The 6,651-nt window shown below is 38.0% G+C and overlaps 1 long non-coding RNA gene across 6 annotated transcripts in view; it reads right to left on the reverse strand.

The window, feature by feature from the left end:
• Window positions 1-2,243, reverse strand: part of LOC138736750 (uncharacterized) — a 166,563-nt gene extending 164,320 nt beyond the window's left edge. For all 6 annotated transcript variants that reach the window (XR_011340550.1, XR_011340551.1, XR_011340549.1 and 3 more), the window contains exons 1-2: window positions 2,154-2,243; window positions 910-1,046 (exon numbers count right to left, since the gene is read on the reverse strand). This is a non-coding gene — a long non-coding RNA (uncharacterized lncRNA). The remainder of the gene's footprint in view (window positions 1-909; window positions 1,047-2,153) is intronic.
• Between the last annotated feature and the right edge of the window lie 4,408 nt (window positions 2,244-6,651).

The following is a 6,651-nucleotide window of genomic DNA, read 5'->3' on the forward strand; positions in this document are numbered from 1 at the left end:
TTGCAATTCAACATTAAACAGTGTTAATCTTAGCAAGTATTCCACACTTATCTTCCTTCATTATATAATTCTTCCTTTTGTGAAGACATTGCAACATATTCACAAGATACTGTATCCACTTGCTCTATATGTTTTTTTTAAAAAAAATCTCTGATAACCCCTTTCTTTTACTGATTGTCATGTACTTAAAATCTCAAGCATCTTTGATTTTGCATGCCAGCTGGTTTTTCAAATTCCCTACCCATCTTTGCTTCTACCCAATAGTTTTTGTTCACTGTCTGACCTTCTGCCCAGTGTCTTATATAGTTTGTTGCTTTCGGGCTTATTTGCTACGAATGCACCTTGTCATATGAAGAATTTCACCTTTACTATCTCAAAATGTTTCTTTTTGGAAAATGCTTGCTCTAAAATGTTATAATTTCCTCGAATGACAAAATGAAGCTCTATAGGAATAGAAATTTCCAATACCAAACTGTAATCTTGCAGATACAATATTCCTAAAATAGCTTCAATTGTATAATTTGGTTTATTATGTGTTTTAAGAATTAGTCCCTGAAACTCAGCCACATTTCTTCCATGAAAACCAGATTCATTCAAACAAAAATAATTCAACTACGTACTTCATATCATTTGATAAGTAACAAAACTTTGATTAGAATCATCGAAAACATCACCAAAAATTTGACAAATGTAATTCAACTCAGCCATTAAATAGAAAACTCAAATCATAACTAAAAGTCATGTGACGATTCAACCAAATGCATTTGAAAATCTTCGATGCCAATCATTCATTATCTAAAAATGTTAGATAAAATGTCAACAGGCTGTTTATCAGCACTCCAATTGACATAACTAAAACATAAAATATTCCACCAATATTTTTATCATCATGTAAGAAAATCAACTAACCTGTTCTGAAGACAGTAGACATGACATTCTTCAGTCAGGGAAGCAATGAGGCAGTACAATCAACCAAGTGTGCTACAATGGATGCAATTTATATATTCCACAAAATCATTTTCTTTTCCTCCCAACATTAGCAATTTCTGCAAGAAAAGGGGATTACATCTTTAACATTATAAGTAGGTGGAGTGAGACCTATTTCCACAAACTGAATTTAACTCTCCTATTCACATATCCTGGAACTATCCACTTACTTTGTTTTAGACCCTCAAGACCACCAGTCGGCCCTTACACATAAACATAGAATCAGGAACTAAAACTACACAGCTGAAAGCATTTTGGCCTTCAATCTTAGCTCTTTGAAAGAAATAGCCACTTCACCTTATTTTAATATGTTGCATTTTACCTACAAACTTCAATTGTATACAACATTTTTAATGTTTTGCAATGCCCTTTTTTAAAATTATTACTGAACTTCGTTCCATATTCTATTCATCCAAATGTTTTATAGGTCAGAACACAATCAAAATGCAAACTCTAGTCTCTAAACAAGCACATTTCATCTCTAAGATTTAAGACATCTTTTAAAGTGGAATTTATACATACAATTTTTTTTTAAATCACCAGAATTTATCAAACAGAAATTTTTTGGCTTCACTGATATTTGTGACACCTTTTTCAATTGTTGGTAGTAAAGGGAGAAACACAAATTGTTCAACTTAAACTAATCAATTATATCCAATTATTGATTTGTCCATTGAGTTTTCCACATACTTTCTACAAGTCTATCATTCTAAAAAGACATTGCTCTAATTGTATTTGGTTTGAAATATGCATATTTTCCTGTAATCAAGGCAAATATTTCAACATCTCCACAGAGACTGACAATTTGTTTCCTCACCAGTTTTGCTGTCAGTAATGCATTTCTTATCTCCAACTTCAGACAGTCTGATTCCTGATGTGTCATCTTCACATTGAACTTAGACTATTTGTGACTACTTTTAAAATGAACTTCAGTCTGCTTGTACAAAGTGTAAATAAAAATTCAATCACTGTACTCAAGTGATAGTCTAATGAGAGTCAGGGACTTTAAAAATATCTCAAACAGCTTTAATAATAATAATGACTAAACCATTTAAAAGAATAAAAATATACACCTTAAATATAACCAAATTATGAACATTTAAAATAAAGTAAAATTATTCAAATAGGTACAGATAATATTTGAAATATTCAGCAAGTCGTCATACCCATGTGAAGTCTATAATCTTTCATCAGGTAACTTTAGCGCACAATTCCATTTACAAACATGGGATTTGTAGACTTTTGCTATCAAAGTGATTGAAAAGGAGAGACTCAACAGATAGCAGCTGATTGGGCAATTGAAGTCAGATGACCCAAGCATCACAATATAAGTGAGGAACTTTGTGAGAGATAATTTTTGGGGTGGACTGAGTTAGAATTGGGGGTTACCCATTTTGAGGAATGATTCAGCAGGTAGATACAGGTAAGGGTGCAAATTTTACAATATCATTTTTTTTCCCTCTAGTTATAGACGTGGGAATGGCAGCCAAGGCAGTGTAATGCTTCTCTTGCATTGGTTGTCAGGGAAGCCAGCAGTATCCCTGTTGACTTCATCTGTGGGAAGTGCATCTGGCTGCAGCTCCTGACAAACTGAGTTGAGGAATATGAGCTTGAGTTGGATGAATGTTGCATCATTTGGGAGAGTGGAGTGGAGCCATCACATGTAGGAGGAGGGAAGATGAGCGAGAGGGAGATGGAAAGGGAACAGGTAAGCAATGCAGGAAAGCCCTGTGGCCTTTCTCCTCAACAAAAAAGTATGCCTCTTTGGATACTGATGTGGGGGTGGGGGGGGGGGGGGGAATGATCTAATCGGCACAAGCCATAGTGATCAAGTCTCTGTCATGAAGTCTGATCGTGTGGCTAAGAAGGGAAAGTGGGAGAAGAGGTGAACTGTAGTTATAGAGCATTCCATAGTAAAGGGGACAAATGAGAGCTTCTGTGGAAAGGATTGAGAATCCTGGATGGTATGTTGTCTGCCTAGATCAGAAATCTATCAAAGCAAGTTCACAGCATTTTCAGGAGGGTGAGCAGCCCGATGTTGTGGTCCATGTAGGGACCAATGATGTGGGTAGGAAGCACTGAGGAATGTGGTAGAGCAGAGGGATCTGGGTATACAGATACATAATTCCATGAAAGTGGATAAGGTTCTGATGATCTTTTGGCATACTGGCCTTAATAAAAGTACTGAGTATAGGAGTTAGGATGTTAAAGTTGTACAAAACATTGGTGAGGTCAAATTTGGAGTACTGTGTGCAGTTTTGGTCACCTAGCTACAGGAAAGATATCAGAGTGCAGAGAAGATTTACTAGGATGTTGCCCAGACCTCGGGAACTGAATTACAGGGAAAGGTTAAACAGGTTAGGTTAGGACTTTTTTTTACTGGAGCTGTGATTTGATAAAGGTATTTAAAATTGAAGTAGATAAACAGAGTAAATAAAGCTTTCCTTGCTGAGGATAGGTGAGGTATAAACCACAGGACCTGGATTAAGGGTGAAATGGGAAAAGTTTAGGGGGAACTTCTTACATAGAGTGTGGAATGAGCTACCAGCTGAAGTGATGAATGCAGGCTCAATTTTAAAATTTAAGAAGAATTTGGACAGATATAGTAAAACCCCATTATAACCCCTGATGGAAGACTCTGAGACCCAGGTATTAACCTAAATCTGTGTCTGTGTCTGTGACTACACCTTTGAAGAACCAGCATTTGTTCAAATTCAACGCCCAATATATTAATACAAGAAAGGAAGGAATTGAACCCCCATCTACTGGTTTCAAGCCAATCACATCACCACTCTGTCACTTTCTTTAAGATTTTAGTAGAAAAATAACATTACTTTGTCAAGGTAAAAATGTGGGTTCAAACCCCACAAATCTTGTACTAATGGGAGACCCTTCACAATTAGGATTCCAAGATGCAGTAATAGAAGAACTCCTTCACTTCCATGACCATACATTAATAATCATTTTCTTAATTAGCTCACTTGTTCTCTATATTATTCTAGCAATAGTATCGACTAAACTTACTAACAAATATATTTTAGATTCACAAGAAATTGAAATTGTATGAACAATTTTACCAGCAGTTTTCTTAATCTTAATTGCCCTACCATCACTACGAATCTTGTACTTAATAGATGAAATTAATGATCCACATGTTACAATGAAAGCCCTAGGACATCAATGATACATAGATGATGAAAATTTAGAATTTGACTCGTACATAATCCAAACCAAAGATCTCAACCTAGGTCAATTTCGCCTTCTAGAAACAGATCACTGAATAGTGGGTGTGTGGGTGTGTGGGTGTGTGGGTGTGTTTTTAAAAAAAAAACAAAAAACCATTGATGATGATTGTGAGGCCTTTTCCTGCCGATAAGGCAGATTACAACAGGTTTTTCAGTCTCCTGCTCAGCACAGCACCCCCTACTGGCCTGGCCATCAGCCAACAGATTTTGAGCAGTAATGGACAGTTGCTCTGCAAAGCCCCACCTACCAGTTCCTGTTATAGACTTTAAGTAGCAATGGACAGTCTTTCAGCTCCTATTTCTACCAGACATTGGGATTAGTGCTATAGACTCTCACAATTACCAACAACCTGCTTGCAGTATGGACTTGCAGTTTTGATAATGCGTGTCAAATGTTTGATAATATTCTAGATTTCTCATGTGCCTTAACTGTAATTATCTGTAATCAATGCTGACTTGTTGCAACTGCCTGAGATTGCCTTTTGCAGAGGTTGTGTCTCACATAATTACTACTGTAATTTATTCATGTTGTCAACTATTATTTTTTGGCTTTCCACTTGATTGAGCTCTGTTAGTATGCATGGTAAATATCACTCCTCCCCCAGCAGCCTTCATACATGATACTCCAGCATGGTGTCACAAATGGCAAGTCGGTTTCGCTCTCCCTGTACAGTTCTACAATGGAACGCCTGCACTAATTCAGAACTGCAGAGCCAGTTGGTCACTTACTGCTGGTTCTGGGGGAGCTGTGTAGCAGTATGCTTGGAGGGAGTGGGTAGAACCAGTGCTAATGGTTCCTGTCTTATGACAGCTAGACACAACAGCCTCCTATCTATTGGCAATTGGCCATTACAGCCACGAGGCATAGTGATTCAGTAGAACCCGCAGGTCTACTGAAAAGCCTTGGCCTACTTCACGTAACTATGTCATGGGGTCATTTATACTTTAGATGTCGTGATGCCAGGTCATATGCTGTGTGTCTATATTAAACATGACCACGTTGCCCAGACCTCAGGAACTGAATTACAGGGGATGCTTTTATTCTTCTCTGGCTGACAACTTCAGATGTAGTCTTGTTATTCCTAACTCATCAATGTGATGGTGTATGAGCATAAACATCATCTGCCACAATTGTGAAAAACGTGGAGTTGTGCTAAATCAGGATTTCAATAATAATTGCCACAGTTGAAATATTTAAAAAATATTTAGTAAACCAGAAATGGCAATTTTTCAGCTGAATGCTCACAGCTTAATGCTGCTTGAAGGTTGAGGCACTTCTGCGTTGTAGTGTTTTGAATCTCTCTGCAATGCGAGGACACTTTCCTACTCCTGCCAGAGCCCGATGTCCCTGTCTAATGACTCCTTGCTTTATATCAGAATTTGTGTTAAATTGGGACGCATAAAATCAGGGTTTCCCTGTCCCTGGATGGGAGAGATGTGGAGGGCTATGGACTAGATGCAGGTCAATGGGACTAGGCTGAAAAATGGTTCAGCACATACTAGAAGGGCTGAAGGGGCTTGTTTCTGAGCTGTGTGTTCTCTGGTTCCAAGTACAAATCCTGTTTGTTCATTCTTTCCCTCCTCACCCTCATGACCTAAAGCCGAGAAGCCAGATATAATTGATCTGGTTCAAACTGTCATTGTTCATAATGCATTCCATGTCAAACTATGTGGATTGACTAGATAGCTGAATATGTTTCCATTTTGTATGCTGGACCTTGTTAAGGGAGTACATATTATTAGAGCCGCCTCCTCCCCTTGTCAAATTGGATTTGGTAGGACAGTGGAACATGCATCTGACCCATGGATTATGGAATTGACTCCCTTTGTTTATTGCATTCACATAATCCTGAGTTGTAGTTCAACCAGTCTGTCAATTCATTTTTAGGACTATCTGGTTAGTTGCATTGATAGCAATGCAATTTTGCTGCTGTTGACAGTCCACATTACCACATAAAGCTCAGTTTTGAGCGGGCAGATCGGTTTTGAATCTGTGCCCACTTTGCTTATGGTAGGGATTAATTTTTGTAAGGAGACCTTGGGGGTCATGCTGAAGGAATCTGGATGATTTATTCACTCGCTATTTTTCAGAACTCCATTCTGATGGTTATGTGCTTTCAATACTCTGCTAACTCAGTGGTTTATTAAGCTTCTCTCAGTGATTCTATGACCATACTCATTTCAAATGTTAAGGATTAATCAAATGAAGCAACAATTTTTGATGAACACTAGGCAGTCCATTTGCAGTGGCTTGAACCTGCATGGTGTTTAGAGTCAATCTTGAGGTATTCCAGGCCCACTCCATCTTGAAGGAGGGCTCAGAGCTGAAATGTGGGTAATATCTTTGCTTCCTTTGGCCACTGAGACTAGCTAAGTTCCTTCAGTATTTCTGTGTTTTGTCCACTCCAGCCACCAGTTC

Source organism: Narcine bancroftii, chromosome 6, assembly GCF_036971445.1.
Source record: "Narcine bancroftii isolate sNarBan1 chromosome 6, sNarBan1.hap1, whole genome shotgun sequence".
Classification (NCBI taxonomy): Eukaryota; Metazoa; Chordata; class Chondrichthyes; order Torpediniformes; family Narcinidae; genus Narcine; species Narcine bancroftii.